Genomic DNA, 22697 nt, shown 5'->3' on the forward strand with positions numbered 1-22697 from the left:
AGCCAAAGACTATAATAAGAAATGAGGAAGGATACTACATCATATTTAAAGGGTCTATCCAACAAGAAGATCTAACAACTTTAAATATCTATGCCCCTAACATGGGAGCAGCAAATTATAAAAGCCAATTAATAGCAAACTCAAAGAAATACATCAACAATAATACAATAATAGTAAGGGACTTTAACAACCCCCTTCAATGAAATGGACAGATCATCTAAGCAGAAAATCAACAAGGAAATAAAGGCTTTAAATGACACACTGGACCAGATGGACATCACAGATATATTCAGAACTTTCCATCCCAAAGCAACAGAATACAGATTCTTCTCTAGTGCACATGGAACAGTCTCCAGAATAGATCACATCCTGGGTCACAAATCAGGTCTCAACCAGTACCAAAAGATTGGGATCATTTCCTGCATATTTCCAGACCACAATGCTCTAAAGCTAGAACTCAATTACAAGAGGAAATTGGGAAAGAACCCAAATACATGGAGACTAAACAGCATCCTACTAAATAATGAATGGGTCAATTGGGAAATTAAAGAAGAATTGAAAAAATTAATGGAAACAAATAAAAATGGAAACACAATGGTTCAAAATCTGTAGGACACAGCAAAGGCAGTCCTGAGAGGAAAGTATACAGCGATACAAGCCTTTCTTAGGAAACAAGAAAGGTCTCAAGTACACAACCTAACTGTACACCTAAAGGAGCTGGAGAAAGAACAGCGAAGAAAGCCTAAATGCAGCAGGGAAAGAGAAATCATAAAGATCAGAGCAGAAATCAATGAAATAGAAACCAAAAGAACAGCAGAACAAATCAACAAACTAGGAGCTTGTTCTTTGAAAGAATTAATAAGATTGATAAACTCCTGGCCAGACTTACAAAAAGAAAAGAGAAAGGACCCAAATAAATAACATCATGAATGAAAGAGGAAAGATCACAACCAACACCAAAGAAATACAAACAATTATAAGAACATATTATGAGCAACTACACAACCAGCAAATCTGACTATCTGGAAGAAAATTGATGCATTCCTAGAGATGTATAAACTACCAAAACTGAACCAGGGAGAATAGAAAACATGAACAAACCCATAACCACTAAGGAGACTGAGGCAGTCATCAAAAATCTCCTAACAAACAAGAGCCCAGGGCCAGACGGCTTCCCAGGGAAATGCTACCAAACATTTAAAGAAGAATTAATACCTATTCTCCTGAAACCGTTCCAAAAAATAGAAATGGAAGGAAAACTTCCAAACTCATTTTAAGAGGCCAGCATTACCTTCATCCCAGAACCAGACAAAGACCCAATCAAAAATGAGAATTATAGACCAATACCCTTGATGAACATGGATGCAAAAATTCTCACTAAAATACTAGCCAATAGGATCCAACAGTACATTAGAAGGATTATTCACCACAGCCAAGTGGGATTTATTCCTGGGCTGCAAGATTGGTTCAACATCCACAAATCAATCAATGTGATACATTAATAAAAGAAAGAACAAAGACTATATGGTACTCTCAATAGATGCTGAAAAAGCAGTTGACAAAGTACAGCATCCTTTCTTGATCAAAACTCTTCACAGTGTAGGGATAGGGGGTCCATACCTCAATATAATCAAACCCATCTATGAAAAACCCAGAGTGAATATCATTCACAATGGGGAAAAACTGAGAGCTGTCCCCTAAGATCAGGAACACAGCAGGGCTGTGCACTATCACCAATGCTTTCTCATTCATTCCATGTACTTCTAGTACTAGAAGTCCTAGCCTCAGCAATCAGACAACAAAAAGAAATAAGAGGCATCCGAATAAGCAAAGAAGAAGTCAAACTTTCACTCTTTGCAGATGACATGATACTTTATGTGGGAAAACCCAAAACTGCTAGAACTCATACAAGAATTCAGTAAAGTGTCAGGATATAAAATCAATGCAGAGAAACCAGTTGCATTTCTATACACCAACAGCAAGACAGAAGAAAGAAAAATTAAGAAGTCAATCCCATTTACAACTGCACCAAAACCATAAGATACCTAGGAATAAACCTAACCAAAGAGGCAAAGAATCTGTACTCAGAAAACTATAAAGTACTCATGAAAGAAACTGAGGAAGACACAAAGAAATGGAAAAACGTTCCATGCTCATGGATTGGAAGAACAAATATTGTGAAAATGTCTATGCTACCTAAAGCAACCTACACATTTAATGCAATCCTTATCAAAATCCCATCCATTTTTTTTTTCAAAGAAATGGAACAAATAATCCTAAAATTTATATGGAACCAGAAAAGATTCCAAACAGCCAGAGGAATGTTGAAAAAGAAAGCCAAAGTTGGCGGCATCATAATTACAGACTTCAAGCTCTGTTACTAAGCTGTAATCATCAAGACAGTATGGTACTGGCACAAAACACACACATAGATCAATGGAACAGAATAGAGAGCCCAGAAACAGACCTTTAACTCTATGGTCAACTAATCTTCCACAAAGCAGGAAAGAATATCCAATGGAAAAAAGACTCTCTTCAACAAATGGGTGTTGGGAAAATTGGACAGCCACACGGAGAAGAATGAAACTGAACCATTTCCTTATACCACACACAAAAATAGACTCAAAATAAATAAAAGACCTCGATTTGAGACAGGAATCCATCAAAATCCTTGAGGAGAACACAGGCAGCAACCTCTTCAACCTCAGCCACAGCAACTTCCTCCTAGAAACATCGCCAAAGGCAAGGGAAGCAAGGGCAAAAATAAACTACTGGGATTTCATCAAGATCAAAAGCTTTTGCACAGCAAAGGAAACAGTCAACAAACCCAAAAGACAACTGACAGAATGGGAGAAGATATTTGCAAACAACATATCAGATAAAGGGCTAGTATCCAACATCTATAAAGAGCTTATCAAACTCAACACCCAAAGAACAAATAATCCAATCAAGAAATGGGCAGAGGACAGGAACAGACATTTCTGCAAAGAAGACCTCCAGATGGCCAACAGACACATAAAAATGTGCTCCACATCACTTGGCATCAGGGAAATACAAATCAAAACCACAATGAGATACACCACCTCACACCAGTCAGAATGGCTAAAATTAACAAGACAGGAAATGATAGGTGTTGGCGAGGATGCAGAGAAAGGGGAACCCTCCTACACTTTTGGTGGGAATGCAAGCTGGAGCAGCCACTCTGGAAAAATGTATGGAGGTCCCTCAGAAAGTTGAAAAGAGAGTTACCCTAAAACCCAGCAATTGTACTACTAGATATTTACCCTAAAGATACAAACATAGTGATCTGAAGGGGCATGTGAACCCAAATGTTTATAACAGCAATGTCCACAACAGCCAAACTATGGAAAGAATCTAGATGTCCATCAACAGGTGAATGCATAAAGAAGAGGTGGTATGCACATACAATGGAATACTATGCAGCCATCAAAAGAAATGAAATCTTGCCATTTGCAATGACGTGGATGGAACCCTAGGGTATTATGCTGAGTTAAATACGTCAATCAGAGAAAGACAATTATCATATGATCTCTCTGATAGGAGGAATTTGAGAGGCAGGGCAGGGGGGTTGGGAGGTAAGAAAGGAAAAAAATGAAACAAGATGGGATCAGGAGGGAGATAAACCATAAGAGACTCTTAATCTCACAAAACAAACTGAGGGTTGCTGGGGGGTGGGGGGATGGAGAGGGTGGTCGGGTCATGGACATTGAGGAGGGTATGTGATATGGTGAGTGCTGGGAAATGTGTAAGCCTGACGATTCACAGACCTGTACCCCTAGGGCTAATAATACAATATATGTTAATAAAAATAATTAATAAAAAAATAAAAATTAAAAGGCACTTTCACACATATGATTCTAGGTGAGCATGCTTCCCTTGAAAAAACAGACATTAGCCTTCTCTCACTCTATTTATTTTCTTTCTCCACCTTCTCTTCCACTTTCACTTTCTCCCTTTTCTTCCTCTCTCCCTCCTTTCTCTTCAGTCATACCTCTTCCTCCCCTTTCTTCCATATTTCCCATCACCTTTTCCCTCTTTAGCTTCTGAAGGAGCTGTAGAGACAACATCCTGAATATGTGTGAACACTTCTCTGGGCTTCCGAAAATCATTTCATGGCTAAAAACAACATTTCTCAAAACCAAGGATGATGTTGGAACACAGTCCTTCATGAAGAGCACAATTATTTCCTTGGTTAAAAGGCAGAGCATAGAGGAGAAATTAGGTGTCCCAGGTCATCCAAACTCCCTTACAGAGACACCAACTCACCCTGCCTTCCTTGCTAAGCACCTCAACCTTTCCCCAGCCCTCAGACTATTGCCCTTCTCTGAGGATGGCAACGAACCTCAGGAAGTCTACTCATATCTTACATTCCAAATTGTATCTGGTCCCAGAGTCACACTATGATTTCACACATTTCCATTATTGCTTTATGCCTGTGTCAACACAACATATTTTTCATCAGCTTCTTGCTGTTTTAATCGGCATTTCAAGGAAGAAAGAGATGTATAGAGGGCTCTGTTTGGAAAACAGGTAATTTAGTTCAGTGTTGCCAGGGGTCAGGTGAGCCTAAAATGTTCATTTGTCATTGCCATAAACTACCAAGATCATTCTACAGAAATATCTCTCCGAATGTTTGAAAAATCTGTTAAAAATGAATCTGAACATCTGAATTCTATACCTCTTCTCACATATATATAAAGAATGCAAATTTTTAAAAGAAAGCCTCCTTGCACTTCAGTTTTTTAGTCATTGAACTGCATGTTCTTTTATAGATCATTCTTATTTCTCTTCTGAGAATTGGAAAATGGGAGACACTTTAAGGGATTTTTTCAATTAAAATGAGTTGCAGAAAACTAAGAAATGTAACACTTCATTAGCAGGCATTTAATTCCCTAGCTTTTTATTTTTAAGGAAATTAAAAAACCGTATGCTCTCTGGTACCATTTGTGTTTTTTTCAATTGCAGTATACATTATAACCTAGAACAGGGAATTTTTTGATAAATATGAGGTATTAACAAAAGACTTCAACCAGAATTACTAACTGTGATTTCTGTCATTTAATGCCAATGAGTGTAAGTTGTTGTTTTTGCTTGAAGAAGCAAGAAGAATGATTAAAAAGCATATATTAGAAACTGCATACACTGCTGATGCAATGTTTTAGTGCACTGCCTTAAAATGGTAGATGTCAAACAGTTATCCAAATACCCTAAAAAGAAGTGCTTATTTTTAATAAATATATTTTTATGTTTATAATAATGCCCTCTATATTATAAAGGTTCCGTTCATGGAACAGTTTCCTTTTAAATGGCATGATTTTAGAGAACATAATATGATATAGCCAATTCTAATGTATTCAGAATGGCAGGAGACAGTTAACAATTTTTTTGATAAGCTGAGAGCTTTCATACATGTAATATACATATTCAAAATTCTCACAGAATTCAAAGTCAAAATATGTTTTTGCACTGAAGCTACTCAGAAACAAAATTTAGTTTTTCTATGATGATGGTTCAAAAATCACTTGAAGGCCTGGTAATCTATGGGTTATTGCTAAGTACAGCCATCCTCACTGCACACTACAAGAATTTAAATTCTATCTACTGGGCATTTACAAAGTATAAACTGTTTGAATTCTGCATAAGAAAAGTTTAACATAAATTAAAATTCTGCAACATGGTATCTCCTGGCCTTATGATGTCAACTAATTGTTTCAACATTAAGCATCTAAGAAATGGCCCCAAAAGTAGAATAGCAACTAAATGTCAAAGATTATGTTATCCTGGGAAAAATTAATTTGCCACATTCTCTCCTAAAGAGAACAATATAACCTATCCTTCTTTTCCTTACTTCCTTTTCTATCTTCTGGTCTTTAGATCAGACCAACATTCTTGTATATCCTATCTGCATTTTAATCTTTGAATGTGACAGTAAGTATTAACAACTTTTCATGTGTAGCATTATATTCACTTATATATGAACATTTAATCACTAAATATTAACCAGCATAACTCCTGATCAAAATAAATTACTTATAGATTATTTCAAGAGTGTCCTGAATTGCTTCTTTGAGGCCCTTTTCAAATGAGGCTTTCAAAATTACTTTTAATTAAAAAAAAAAAAAATCTGGAGCTTCTCTCCAGGTCACATTAGTGACAGTTCAGCCTGTTTTTTTTTTTTTTTCTTTTTTCCCATTTCTTTTCTTTTCCTTCCTTCCTTTTTTTTTTTTTTTTCCTTTTTTAATTGCTAGATTTTCTAGCTTCTATTGACTCATTCATAGTCTAGGACCACTACTAAAGATTTTAAAATACACATTCTAGAAACCAAACAGTCATAGGTCTTTTACTCAATGTTTCCTGCCTTTATTTCCTTTAAATATTTTCCATTTCACAAGTCTAAGCAAATATAATGAGCAATTTGTGACAAAAGGGTGACAATTTAGAGATAGTATATGCATTTTACATGCTGACTACAAAAAAGATGGAAATTTCAGCTGAGCTCTTTATCTGCCACTTACCATTCTTAGAATAATGGCTGATAATGATAGAAATCACACTGGCTAATAGCACTATTAACATCTTCCATGTTAGCGTATATTCTTGGTATAGATGAGTTCCTTTTGTAAATTTTTTAAACTCTATCTAGATTTTCTATGCAAAAAAAGGGAGGGGCATGCCATAAGCCACAAACATTAACCAGTTTGTAAGCTGCCCTCCATCTTTAGTCTTCTTTCACTAAAACTGGAGGATTTTTATTTCATGTTCAAATCATAATTTTGCTTTTCATAATTCTTTGAAACTGATCTATGAAATCTCATATGGATCTAGTAGGCCATTAAGTGGTACAATAATCATTAGATGTGTTTATCTTTCTGAACCAATGTGAGGCCAAGAATCAGCATGACAGTGATGCATATGTCTTTTCAGAGGCTGCAGTTTCATAGACTCTCTCGGTATTATTAGCCCAGTATTGATGGGAATACATGCACATCTTTATTAAAGATACAAAACTATCATGAACAAAATGTCCTAAGTGAAATTTCATTTGTTTGTTGTGTTTTGTTTTGTTTTGATGATCTTAAATGGACACGATTAACTTACAGAAAGAATACTGACTGCAAAACTGAATCCAAAATCAGTTATGTAGCTCTATTCCCTGAGGAATCTTTGCACAATTTATTTTGGCCAGTTTCTGTTTCTGATGATGAATCACTGAGACTCTGCAGAAAAGGGAAAAAAAAAAATGCCTAGGTCTTCTGAGCCAAGATAATTACAGCTGAAAAGAATGGATTCACTTCTTGGAGATAGGAAGTTAAAACACAGTCATCACAGGTTGACTAGAAAAGGAATTTGCTGCCTAAGAGATATGGCATAATTTGCTTTCTGCAGCGTAACTGTGGACACAAATAATCCATTTGCGGCAATGGTTCTCAACTTATTGTTTATAAACCAGCCTTAATTTAAATCAGCAGAATAAGTTCCAACAGCACCTCAGTTATTGGGAGTTCAGAATGTATTTTACAGTGGATGAAATATTAGGAATATTGTTTAGGCAGCTAAGCAAGACCACAAAATTTATTTCATACCTTCCATCATTTCGTTATGTGTTTATCAAGTACCAATCAGGTACAATCTAAGAAACTGTGGATGCTAATATAATAGAAAAATTCAAAATTTATACCAGGGACATATATCCAGGCTTTTCAATAGTGTTCTATATGAACATCCCCACCCCCCCAAAAAAACTATACAGATTATTCAACCTAAAACAAAATAAGTCTTCAAAAGTACACAATCAAGTATATTGGTTTATCTTCCATTACTACAGAAATTGAACTAAGTTTGCTGACATGAGCAGCAGTGAGACAAGTGAAGCTGCAGGCAGATTTTCAAGTAGTGCTGGTCGTCTGGAGTTTGTGTTGTCTTGGTTATCAGAGCTCAAAATGTTCAAGCAAGCTGACGCCCCAGGCTTCAGAAGAGTCAGGGTACAGTAGGGGATGGGGGGAGGGCTGCAGTTATGGTTACCACTCAAGGCAATCTCTGCATTACAGGGTAGTTGAGTTTTATGCAGTGGAGGCATGTACTCCTGAAGGTCCTTCCATAATTCAGAACTGGCATTAATCAAGATTATTTTTCCCAATGGAATAATTGGAAAGTATTAGGGATATATCCTACCTACATATACCTATAATCTTAGAATGTAGTTTTGCTTAAGGCTGTCTTTTTTTTTAATTATCTCAATATTATCATTGATATTTTGTAGCAGCTCCCTCTTAAATTAGCATGGCAATATCTGGCCTCCTTTGTGATGTGTTTTGACATCTAGCTTTGGTTCCAAAACTGCTAACTTTTCAGTGAGTTTCCTAGCACTAGCTTCATCTTCACCACTTAGTGAATGTTCATGATATTGTCAAAGGAGAGTTTTTAAGATTTCAAAGTATAATAACCATGGAGGTGAACAGAGAAGTAATATATTGACCGAACCCCCTCTCCCAAGAAGGGGGGAGTAAGACTGTGACATGGTTGGCTGTCATTTCTGTTTACCAGCTACAGAAATAGACAAGTTTGCAAATTACTGGGCCTGTCACTCATTGAAAGCATGTGAGTCTTGATTTTGTTGCTTCTGGTTTTGTTTTTAATTTGGAATATGGGACAAACTCTCTTGATCTGAACATGCAAACAGAGCCTGAGGTTTCTCCTGAACTTTCTTTCAGGTTTTAAAAAATACTTGTAAGAAAAGTTACCACAGCAATGTCACTTAATTTCCAGTGTGATGTGGCAGTAAAATCTCACTAATATTTTAAGTCATTGGGACTCCTGGGTGGCTCAGTTGGTTAAGCCTCTGCCTTCCACTCAGGTCATGATCCCAGTGTCCTGGGATCGAGTCCCACATCGGGCTCCTTGCTCGGCAGGGAGCCTGCTTCTCCCTCTGCCTCTGCCTGCCACTCTGTCTGCCTATGCTCGCTTGCTCTCTCTCCCTCTCTCTCTGACAAATAAATAAAATCTTTAAAATATATATTTTAAGTCATAAATTTCAGATGATCGTAACTCAAATTTGTATAAAATGTGATCAATTCCAGGAGTCCTCCCAGAGCAAGTACCCTGATCTTCTTCCCCACAGAATGGCCGTGAAATGAGGGTTACACCTCAGACTTCACATTGGGGAAAGAGCTGGTTCTAAAGGAGAAGGTAGAGAAAGTGAAAGCAAAGGTTAAATAGAAGAAAAATGTTTGGACCCTGAAACCTGATCTGGTTCAGCAAGTGCTCTCACCCTGGCCTCTGCCCAGAGTAAGCTGGAGCTGCAGCCACAATCTCGCTCCTGTGAGTCCAGTGTAGCTGGAAGCCTGAGTTTGATGAGGAAGTTAAAGGGAAAAGTGTGCATCAGAATGGTAAATACATAAGTTCAGTGCCACCAGCCAGGTATAGTCTTTAAGGATAAATGTTTAAGAATTTATTTAGGACCAACCCAGTTTTGTGTGAAAGGTATGCAAAGTTCAACTCAGTCTAACACTAAAGAAAGAGAGTTTTTATAGAAGTAACACAAGTTTAAAAATGTGATTTGTAAAAAGAGATATCTTCAGAAAAGTACAGAATTGTGACCTACACTTTTTCTTTGAGTCTTGATTATGACTGGTGCTCTTTCATGTTATCTCTTTTTCTGTTTTCAGTAAATCTTAGATTTTTATTCTTTTGGTATTATGCTGTTGTTTTTCTAAGCTTTATCATTTCCCTACTTTTAAAGTAAAAGAAAGTGCATGTGACTTTCTATATGTGATCCCAGCAACTCTTTTTAAAATCCTTTCATAATTCCCTCTACTTAAACCTGATGTATTTATTAGTGCCTCTTGGAACTGTGCAGGGGGTTATTGCTCTGAAAACCAATGCAGGAACATTTATTACGCTTTTCTACCAATACCCAGAGATTCTTTTCCTCTTAAATGTTTTGGAGCATATGGCTACTGACAGCACATTCCTTTTGAATTTAGTATCTAGGATCATTACCTTACATCTCTATCTACTGAATTACAGATACCATATATTTACATATGCTCTTTCTAGTCAGCCAGTTCCCTCAGTTTCATTGTGTCCTTTATGCTTAGCCTCCCCCACCACCATTTTATGTCATTTGCACATTTCATCATGTCAATTCATGTTTCATTTTGCAAGTGATTGCTCTATGTATATATTTTAATTGTCTTTAATGCTTCTTGTGAAATTCTGCAAGATGCTTTTACAAAGCACAAATTAAAATTTTAACTAGCTGAAATTTTTATTGTTTTAATTCTTCTATTTTTTTCACCATAATAAAAAACACATCAAAGTGTCCCAAAAGGATCATCTTTGGGTATGTGACTTTTTTAAATAACTTTTCATGATGAGGAACCTTTCTAACAACTAAATTTCCTTGTATTTTTGTCCTAGATATACCTGACATATAGATTTTGACACTAGAAAAAGGGAGCAACCATTATATTTGGAACATGGCATTTATCTAGCTGTATTTGAAAACAAATTACATACATCAGCTATAACTTTTCTGTGTAGAATTTCCTTATAAAATTATTACTATTCAATTACTTCCCTGCATTTTAAAGTACCTCTAAATTATGTCATGACGTTTTCCCAGTTAAAATCAACTACAATTCCATAATGATATTGGCCGTGACTTTTATCATCCTGACATTCTAAATCAGGCCACAAAAAATAAAATTTGTTTTTCCATTTTCTAAATTCCTTTGTTCTTATGCCCTTATTTTATTCTGTGATTACATTTCTAAGTTACACAATTAAAAGGTAACACTGGGAGATCCTCATTAGACTGTGGACTCCTAGAGGGAAGAGACTCTATCTTATTTATCTTTGTAACTCTGGTACCCTTTTGGAAAACAATTCTGTTACTAATATAAAACATATTTGTCAAATTGGCTTTTGAATGCATTAATTTTTGACTCCCAACAGTTTGAGTACATTCTTCATTTCCTATTAAATTCTCTACCATCTTCAAGTTCTTCTCATTCTGTTTTCCTGCTGCATTTTGTATCTCCTTCTCCATTGTAGAATCAAACACATTTTGCTTACAATATATACTCAAAGCAGAAAAAATAGAAAATAAAAAAATCAAACTGTCCCTGAATTCCTCACCTGGAGAGAGCCATGCTGATTTTAGTGAACATAATGCAAATCTTTTTCCCTCCAAGTACAAATGCAACAAATATGTTACATGTATTTGCAAAACTTGGGACCATATTATATATGCTATTTTGTAACATCTGGACTATCTTTATATGTCAACAAAGGTACAACTATAGCATCATTTTTAGTAAAATAGCATTCTGTTCTACTATAGATTTTCATATAATTTACTTTGTGGGGTTTTTGTTTTGTTTTCAATTAACGTATTCATTAAAATGCTGGATACTGGCAGCCCATGACTTAGGGCCCACAACTACATTTGGTTTTTCCTGCACAAAAACTTAGAAAATGTCTTACAAAAAAAAAAAAAAGATTTCCATGTTATTTGGATAAATCAAAAGATCTAATCCGACACCCACCCATGGCAACCATCTGCTAGAGCTGCCTGTGTGGTCTGCGGCGCTCCTGATTTGCCACTACTCCCCATTGTCCCATACCCAATCTACTTCACTAATTTCACTTACCTTTCACTTGGCTTAGTGCCTCTTATTTAATAAGTGTCTGTTTATAAGGACTTTTCATTAGTCCACAGCCATATGATGAGTAACCATTTTTATACACTTATCTTTGTACAGTCTTCTGATTTTTTCCATAAGTTAACTTCCTAGTCATGGAATTTCTGGGCCAAAGAGTATCTTCAAGTCTTGATTCCTATCACTAAATTACTCCTCAGAAGGTTTTACACTTGTACACGCCTACCATCAGATCCTGTGAGCATCTGTTTCCACCCACTAGCCCCCCTCTCTTCTGTCCATGTGGGCCATAATAGTCTACTTATGCTTTACTGATCTGAAAAGGATAAGCAAAATGATTATTAGAGCAAGGGTGAGATGGAAATGAGCTATCCCATACTTGCATAAATCAGTATTTCTCTTGCAGTTTGCCTCTATCTCCTATTAGATGAGAGTTTCTAGTATCACCAGCATTTTTCACAGAGCAAGAACAAACAATCCTAAAATTTTTATGGAATCATCAAAGACACTGATAGACAAAGCAATCTTGAAAAAGAAAAGCTAAGTTGGAGGCATCACAATTTCAGACTTCAAGTTATATGACAAAGCTGTAATCATAAAGACAGTATGGTATTGGCACAAAAACAGACACATGGGTCAATGGAACAGAATAGAAAACCTAGAAACAGACCCACAACTATATGGTCAACTAATCTTCAACAAAGCAGAAAGAATATGTTGGGGGAAAAGACAGTCTCTTAAACAAGGTGTTGGGAACACTGGACAGCCACATGCAGGAGAATGAAACTGGACCACTTTCTGACACCATACACAAAAGAATAAATTCAAAATGGATGAAAGACCTAAATGTGAGAGATGAATCCACCAAAATCCTAGAGAAGAACACAGGCAGAAACATCTTTGACATTGGCCATAGCAACTTCTTACTAGATATGTCTCTGGAAGCAAGGGAAACAAAAGCAAAAATAAACTATTGGGACCTCATCAAAGTAAAAAGCTTCTGCACAGCAAAGGAAACAATCAACAAAACTAAAAGGCAATTGCCTACGGAATGGGAGAAGATATTTACAAATGACATATCTGATAAAGGGTTAGTATCCAAAATCTGTATAAAGAAATTATCAAACTCCACACCCCAAAAAACTAATAATCCAATCAAGAAATGGGCAGAAGACATGAATAGATATTTTTCCAAAGAAGACATCCAGATGGCCAACAGACCCATGAAAAAATGCTCAACATCACTCATCATCAGGGAAATGCAATCAAAACTATAGTAAGATATCACCTTACACCTGTCAGAATGGCTAAAATTAACAACACAGGAAACAAGAGATGTTGGAGAGGATGTGGAGAAAGGGGAACCCTCTCACACTCTTGGTGAGAATGCAAACTGGTGCAGTTCCTCTGGAAAATAGTATGAAGGTTCCTGAAAGCATTAAAAATGGAACTACCTTACGATCCAGCAATTACACTACTAGGTATTTACCCAAAGGATACAAAAATACTGATTCAAAGGAACACATGCACCCTGATGTTTATAGCAGCATTATCAATAATAGCCAAATTATGGAAAGAGCCCAAATGTCCATTGACCAATGAATGGATAAAGAAGATGTGGTATACACACACATACACACACACACACACACACACACACACACACAAATGGAATATTACTCAGCCATTAAAAAAAAGAATGATATCTTGCCATTTGCAACAACATGGATAGAGTTAGAGAGGATAATGCCAAGTCAGTCAAAGAAAGACAAATACCATATGATTTCACTCACATGTGGAATTTAAGAAACAAAACAGAAAAGCATGAGGGGAGAGAAGCAAACCATAAAACAGACTCTTAACCATAGAGAACGAATTGAGGTTGCTAGAGGGGAAGTGGGCAGGGGATGGACTAAATGGGTGATAGGTATTAAGGAGGGCACTTGTTATGAGCACTGGGTATTGTACGTAAGTGATGAATCACTAAATTCTAAACCTGAAACTAATATTACAGCACATGTTAACTAAATGGAACTTAAATAAACACTTGAAACAAACAAACCAAAACCAAAAAGAAAACAAAACAAAAACAAGAAGAAACTAGTTTCTAAAACATTGTTAGACTTGGAATTTTTAGTCTATTCATTTTTTTTTAATAACAACAACAACAACAAACTACACTTTGCCACAGATTCCCTGGCTGCACTTCTATTCTACTAACCTTAGGAAACTTAGGAAGGATAAGCTAAGAATATTTGCCTTTTAGTCCTTTAATTTTAAACCAGATGGTGGGGTGGGGCACCTGGGTGGCTCAGTGGGTTAAGCCGCTGCCTTCGGCTCAGGTCATGATCTCAGAGTCCTGGGATCAAGCCCCGCATCGGGCTCTCTGCTCAGCGGGGAGCCTGCTTCCTCCTCTCTCTCTGCCTGCCTCTCTGACTGCTTGTGATCTCTCTGTCAAATAAATAAATAAAATCTTAAAAAATAAATAAATAAATAAATAAACCAGATGGTGGGTTTACTTTATGTGAGAAATCCAGTTTACATGTTATTGCCTTTTGAGGGAAGAGTTACTAATTATATGAGTCATGTCAACTCTTTCACATTCTAGGCCATTAAAATAATTCTGACAATGGGGGAGAAAACAATAAGGGAAAATGACTGCAACCATTAGATGCTGATTTATTTTTGTACAAATTATGGGAAGGCCCGCAGTTAACTTCCATCCTAGATTGTCACTCTTTGAGAGACTAAGAACTTGGAGGTTTCTTTTGTGTTTCACTCCACACACACCGCTTCCTTACTCACCTTCTAGACTCAAAGATTATACTCAATACATATTCATTAAATCCAGTGAATTTTACAATTAAACTAATTAGTTTTCTTAAAAGAAAAACTTTTCCTGTTATTTTACCCAAGTTAAAGACTTTTAGGTCCATATTTGCTCAAGTATCCAATCAATTCTAAGTATCATTATTAAAGAAAAAACTTCAGTTTTGAAATAACAAAAGAAAAATTGTGTGAGATAATGTTCTTTAATTTTAAAAAGCCTTTAGTTGTTTAAGAGTAGGAACCTGCAGGGTTGCCGCCTGATTGGCCCAGTAGGAAGAACATGTGACTCTTAATCCAGGGGTTGTGAGTTTGACCCCTACATTGGGTATAGAGATTACTTAAATAAATAAATAAATTTAAAAAAAAAATTTAAAAAACAGTATGAAGTTGCAGTGAGTACTAAATAAACCATAGAGATCTAAAGCACAGTATAATAAACAGATAATATTGTACTATAACAATGTTATGCAATGAATATCACTGCAATAGGAACCATATTACAATATATAAATGTATAAAAGTAATATGTACACCTTAACTTTACACAATGTTATATGTCAAATTTATTCAACAGGAGTTTACAAATAAAAGGGCTTTACAGTTCAAAGTATGTTCACATAATTTCACCATATATATATATGTATACATATATATATATACACACACATATTTTTTACATACACTTACTATATGTGTGTGTGTGTATAGGTGTACATATACATACATATTATCACTTAAATCATAGTCACAGCTACAGCATATTCTTAGGTTTTGCAGACAGGGCTATAAAGAAATTGCCAGAATTAACAAAAATAGTTCAAAATATCACACATTTATGAAAATTCCTAAAGACAGGAAACTTTCCACTGGCAAAATATATCTTGGGAGAAATTACATGATTTCTTCTCCAGTAAAGTCTTGGAAGCCGTGGCAGTTTCCAAACCTCAAGTGAGACCACTGAGGGTAGTCTCTTTTCTACCATAAGATATTGATGAAAGATACTCACATCAGCATACACTGAAGCATTATCACCAGTGAAATTTTTTTCCCAAGAAATAAGAAGAATAGATATGAGCTAGGGTTATTTTATAAATCATATTTTGAATTGTCAATTTTTTCAGGTGACTAAACTGAAGGGTAGAAGATAGTAAGCCATTTGCCATTTAATCCATTTCATTTAAAGGATCACTAGCTGTATTTAATGACATCCAAAAATAAACTCTTCAGATGCTGAAATACTAGGCTGGGAAGGCAGGCAGTAGAAGCAGGAAGGTTATTCTAGTTTTATTTCATTTTCTTGAAGGGCAAAGGCAGCTTCTCATTCATAATAAGAAACTGACCCCAAAGTGACAGAAGGTAAAAAACTATTCCAGGCCTATAGAACCTGAGTTGACAATTGATATCTATCCACAACAGCAGCAAATTGTTTCCTCCTATAAAAATTTAAGACAGAGTCTCTGCTTTTTATGAAGCTAGATACTGTGGTGATTAGTTCATCTAAATAATATAAGAAAGTTTTATGTACCAAAGTATAAGCAGACCAGCTGCTTGATTTTGTGCAAACAGTTCTTAGTGATTGCATAATGCATGTTTTTCAAAGGACCTAAGACTCACCAGAGACTTATTTCATTGAATATTTTCAACACCCATTGTAAGTGGGCCTTTTTGTTCAACAGTGCTCAAGTGCATTAGCATCATCAAACTGTATAAGAACATCAAGTTCTGAAACTTTCTCCTTATTTTTTGTCTTAAATTTGCATATTAGGGTTTTTTTTTTCTTTTTATTTCTGGTGCAAAAATACCCACCTAGATAGTATCTGTCAAAAAGTTGTCTTCAGTAATTAGGCAGCTATTGCACAGTTAGATGGTTTAACTAGAGACAGTATGTAATACTTTTAAAACAGTTCTTTCTTGGGATATAGTTGTCTCTATTAAACACTGTGCTTCTTATTGCCTTTTCTCCTCTCTAGAGCCCCTGTATTCTAACTATGGAGATCTCTGGCTTACTCATGTGGAATCCATTTATTTTTATCAAGGTGGTAACCTAATTTCAGAGTCAGTAATTATTGGTGGGACACAGGAAAGAGTCATAACCTGCCAAAGAACATCATACCAGGATCATCTATAGTACTTTATCAAGGTGCACACTGTAGACCTCTGTCACTGGAGATTTGGCATTGCTTTCCCTGGAAGGTGTGAATGGGAGAGTATAGGACATTCTACAGGCTGAGAACAAGTGGCACAATGAACTACTGTTGTCAACTGTGAATATGTGGTATCCCTTAGCTGAGTTGGTGTAGAAAAAAATTGAAGACTACTCTTCTAAGTATTACCCACTCAGAAATACACTTAACACCTCTCTTCAAGCACCAGGCCTTATATATATTAAGTGCACAGAAAATGTTAAATAAATGAGTTGATCAATTTATAAATAAAATGCAAGCTTTTCATATAAATTGAAAATTTTAACATTTGGATTTACAGTCTAAAATTCTTGATTATCATTGTGGGACAGGTGATTTCACAGTAAACACAGCTTCTAAACAAAGCATTCTGAGATCTCTATCGGTGAATTAGTAAAGTGAGTATACTAATTCTGTGATATCTCCAGTAAGGATTCAATGTAATCAAAGGTTATAATCTTCTTCCCTCAATAACTAAATCGATCTTCCATCCAGTGGATCTACACTTGCTCTAAAAAAAAGCAAGGGGTTTATGGAAGGGTAGAAAAGACAACTACCTTTTTACCATCTATGCTCCCTCAACAAGCTACCATACCTCTTCAGTTCCAATTTAGACTCAATCAAACTGAGCGTCCAGAAGTCAACATGGCTAAAGGCATAAATAGTTCCTCATGGCTGAGATAGCTAGCTGTCCACCATATGTGGGGCTCCTCTCTTCCATAATATAAGCTACTGTTGAAAGTGGCTGTCCAGTCAAGGACTACATTTCCCAGCTCTCCTTTCATCTAGGTGGGGCCAATGTGACTAGTTCTTGCCAACTGGATGTCCACAGAAGTGAGATGTGTCACTTGTGGGCTAAAGCATTTGAAGAAGTAGATGGACCTTCTCCTCATTGCCTCTTTCCACTTTTGCCAGTCAGACATAGAGACAAAGTCTTGAGGGATGGCAAAACCACAAGATGGAAGGAGCCTAGACCCTTGAATCACCGTATGGGCATAGAAGAAAAGCACCTCCAATCGGGAATGCCCTCACTGCCCCTTACACGAATAAGAAGTAAATCTGTATTCTGTTTAGCCACTGAAATTTGGAGATTCATTTATTAAAGCAGCAGGAATTATAATAATAAACACACTCCTCCACCTTTTGTAATTTATGCTTCAGCAATAACAATCTATGTACAACTTCCCAGATCAAACATGCAGGTTCATGCTTCCATGTTTATACATGCTGATGCTTCTGCTTATAATCCGTAATTTTCTTTACCTATACTCTCTCCTGTCCGGTCCTTTGTCTTTGAACAATTTGTATTAATCCTTAAAAATCTAGCTTTAAGCTTCTGTGAAGATTTATTCTGCCAGTGTGCTCCATTCCCACCATGTACATCCCTAGTTTGTACATAATTCCACTTTTGCACATGTCACAATATTTTAGAATTCTCCATCTATAAATATGTCAACCATATAACATACACATTTGTCATGTTTCCATACTCTAAGGCTCCTAGCAGAGGGGTGATACTGAAGAGATTTATGACTCTATTAGGTCTTCCTATCTAATTAGGACTTTGTTTATATTAAATTAATCTGATCTGTGGAGGATAAGAAACAGAATCTATTAACCACTAGAATATGAGGAAGCAATGAAGGAAAGGAATCCTGTTGTATGCTGATAATTAGTCACCGAATGAGGAATAGCACTACAAACTTGCAAGTAAAAAAAAACAAGAGAACACGTGCACTTCTACAGATTTCTAAATTTGGCAGAAGTTCAAGGGAAACACAAATCCTGATATGGGGCAAGGCCTGATTTTTTTTAGATTAAAGCCGAGTGGTTCAGCATAAGATGTTTATGGCATGCAGATTTTCACACAAATGGATTTTATTTTAAAAGACATAATCCCATTTTTGCTGCCATTTTTGTGAGGATTAAATTAGATAATACATGTAAAACCACCCAGAATAGGGCCTAGAACAAAATGAATATTCAACAAATGTTGGATAAATGTACTGTAGAATAATGTCAATGAGGGACGCCTGGGTGGGTCAGACAGCTCTGTGTCTCTCTTCAGCTCAGGTCATGATCCCAGAGTCAGCATCAGGCTCCTTGCTCAGCAGGGACCCTGCTTCTCCTTATCCCTCTGCTTGCCACTCCCACTACTTGTGCTCTCCCTCTGACAAATAAATAATATCTTAAAAAAATAAAATGTAAAGGACCAAAACAGTAACTATTTTTCAGCCAAATCCATGTGGTTTTACACCTAAGTGCTGACCTAGATTTTTCATTCTCCTAATCCTTTCTCAAGCAGGGTGAGAAGATGATACAAGAAGGAGAATATGAGACACTGTTGATAGTCATAAGGCATTAGGAGGTGAGGAAGCATATTTAGAAACTCCTCTGTGCCCCTCATTTGGTACAAATATGAGACAGGTTGTTTTTCAATTTAGAAAGAGAACCTCTCATTGAATTTTTCTTTTTAAATTATATTTTATTCTAGTCACTAGTTTTACACTGGTCCCAATAAAATGCACATTATAAAAAATAAAAAACCTCATCTGATAAGCCTATTACCTTATGTTCATGGCTGCCAGATTTATTCTATTGAATTCAAATTTGCCTGTGGCAGTGCCTTGTATCTAATTTGTGACTTTTACAAGGTGAACCTTGCATCATTTTCCTTTGCCTCTGCTTTCATTTATCTAAATGAAAACAGTTTCTCTTAATGCATAGGTTTGCTTGAGATGCCATTAATACCACAGATGGGCCCTGAAATGCTCATAAAAAAAAAGCATCACAATAAATATTTATTGTTGTTTCACCCAGACACACAAACCTGGCATATTTTTAATATGGCTGGCTACTTGGTTTCCCTTTTAATAGAGCGTATTTACTTGATTTCATTTTCTCAAATAATTGCTCTTCCTCTGAGGGTTATTTGAGGGGAAGGGGTGGCTGAAAGAGCGGAATGAATTTTGAAATATTTGAGAGTGAGGCCAGTGGTACATTTAAATTGATTAGAAGGAGACTGAAATGAAATGAGGGTCAAGTGTTTTGTGCTTAAATGGATGAAACTGTATGGAATTTATCTAACTCAGAAAAATATCTGTGTTAAACACAGCATTTCATAAACACAGCTTAGGGAGAAACAAATAGTTTTCCCGGTTTGCTACATTTCACAAAGAATAATTCTCAAGGGGGAAAAACAAATCATGGCGAAGCTAGTGGTGTTCTCTTCAGCTTCCATATCCTTTATGGTTGGTGCCTTGTATATTTTTAAATCATATTTATATTCCAGATGACTTCTACCAAAAGATAAGCAATATTTGCTGACCTTTGAGAAAATCCTTAGGAACTACTTAGAACAATCAATTTCATTAGACAACACGCAATGAACAGAAAAACTGCCCTCTTGTCGGCAGAACTCTGCGAAACACACCTCACTAGACGTACAGTCCTGAGGGTCCAGAACTCATGGTCTGATGGAAAAGGCCACGTGAATGTGCCCAGGATACAAAAAGGGGCAATCGGTCCAGTGTGGGTTTCAGGGGGCCTTTCTTGGATGATGTGGCAATGGAACTGGATTTAAAGAATGTGAGGATATGTAGGAAGCAGCGGGCAAAAAGGGAAGTGGAGAAAAGGAATTCAGTCAGAGAGTAAAATACGAACTGAGTTTGCCAGGTGTGACACAGCAACATGTGCAAGGGAGATTAAGACTATTTCTACATCTAGAACATGTTTTCACACTATTTTCTCGATGGCATTTATTAAGCACATTGCTTCTAGGAGTTTTCTCTTTTTCACTACTAGTTCTGCTGAAGGTTTATGTAGTTAAACCATGTTTTTAAGCACACATAATGTTGAAGACGGAAACATGGAAAACTCTCTCTAATGTCCGTTGTACAAAAGGAAACCTAGGGGCACCTGGGTGGCTCAGTCGGTTAAGCGTCTGCCTTCAGCTCAGGTCATGGGATCAAGTACTGTATTGGATCCTTTGTTCAGTGGGGAACCTGCTTCTCTTTCTTCCTGCTGCTCCCCCTGCTTGTGCTCTCTCTCTCTCTCTGATGAATAAATTCTAAAAAAGCAATTAAAAAAAAGGAAATCTAATACCTGTTATATTTATATTTACTACATGTGCATACAAAGAACTCCAAGGCATCTGATCAATTGTGAAAGCTATGGGAAGAAAAAGGAGCACCTTGAAAATACTAAGGTTTCCTTTTTAAAAAAAAAAGTGATCTTCAAAACTAAGAAAACTTTTTTTTATTTTTTTTACTTAGAAGCATTTTATATGGCTTTTGGTAATTAAGGGAGAGCTTGGGGTGAGTTAAGAATCTTTATTTAAAAGAATGATAACTTTAAAGAAAGTTATTTGAAGAAACTGTAAATAAAAGTAAATTTAATCTATTTAAGCTTAGATTTAAGAAATCCCTGGTGCATCATTTGAGCCAAATGAAAATTACCTCCTATAGATTCCTTTAGATATTTCCCTAGAAACAGCATCTCCTGGGAACCAATAGAGATATGACTACTATTGGGGAAGTATACCCTTACTACAAGGGAAATGTATTTTTCTTGGTTTGTATTTCCATGGGGTTTTCCATGCTGATAGTATAATATTTATTTGTTAAAAGAAGAGATTCATTTCTTAGTTCCTCATTTTTAATCCACCCACTTTTAGGAGTTATATGCATCTGAATTTATACCAATTCCTAGCAAGCAATTATATGTGGCTTTTCTAATTAAAGCTTCCTAAATTGAAGGAGAAAATAATTTACATTTTGTCAGAGGAGTTGAGTCTGCAGAGGATTCTTGTTTTATAGGTGGAACATAGTGCTAGGACCAGCATTAATCTTGCAAAAGCAGATTTTGAAAATCTTATTTCTCTGACCACAGCAATGTTGGGTGGGCTCGAAACTATTCAGAAAAGTCCTTTATGATAAACTGTAATAGGCAATCTAGTTAATAGCCTTCAGTAACCTTTCCATATGTATAGATATTGATTCCATAATTGGATTGGTAACTCCTTAAAGGTAGGAATTACTGTGATGTGTACTATCTTGAAAACTGATTTTTCCTCTGGAAGAATCTATTATTTCCAATTTTCATATTAATCAACAAATGATGATTACTGTCTAACTTTTCTATTAAGGGTTTGTCTTTTTAGAGCAGTTTAAGGTTCACAGTGAAATTGAGAAGGTAAAAAGTTTTCCCATATTCCCTGCCCCCACACATGCACAGCCTCCCTCATTACTGATATCCCCCACTAGAAATAGCACATTTATTACAATTGATGAATCTATCTTAACACAACATAATCACTCAAAGTTCATACTTTACAGGAGGGCTCACTCTTAGTATTAATACATTTGAAAGGTTTAGACAAATGTACAGTGACATGTATCCACCATTGCAGCATCACACAGAGTATTTTCACTGCCCTAGAAATCCTGTGTTCTACCTCTTCATCATCTCTCTCTTCCCCATTCCCAAACACTGGCAACCATTGATCTTTTTACTGTCTCCATAGTTTTAAGCCTTTCACAGAATGTTATATAGATGGAATCATACAGTATATGGTCTTTAAAGATTGGCTTCTTTCACTTTCCAATACACATTTAAGGTTCCTCCATGTCTTTTCATGGCTTGACAGCACATTTCTCTTTACCACTGTATAATATCCCATTGTCTGAATGTACAACGGTTTATTTATCCATTCACCTACTGAGGGACAGCTCAGCTTCTTGTAACTCTTGAGCAATTATGAATAAAACTGAAATAAACAGCCATGTGCAGGTTTTTGTGTAGGTACAAGTTTTCAGAACCTCTGGGTAAATACCAATTAACATCACTGCTAGCTCCTATGGTAAGAGTATACAAGAAACCATCAAAGTGTCTTCTAAAGTGATTGTACCATTTTGCATTTCCACCAGCAATGAATCAGAGTTCCTGTTGCTCCACATGTTCACCAGCATTTGGTGTTGTCAGTTCACGGATTTCAGCCATT

This window comes from Lutra lutra, chromosome 1 (genome assembly GCF_902655055.1).
Source record: "Lutra lutra chromosome 1, mLutLut1.2, whole genome shotgun sequence".
NCBI classification, from domain to species: domain Eukaryota; kingdom Metazoa; phylum Chordata; class Mammalia; order Carnivora; family Mustelidae; genus Lutra; species Lutra lutra.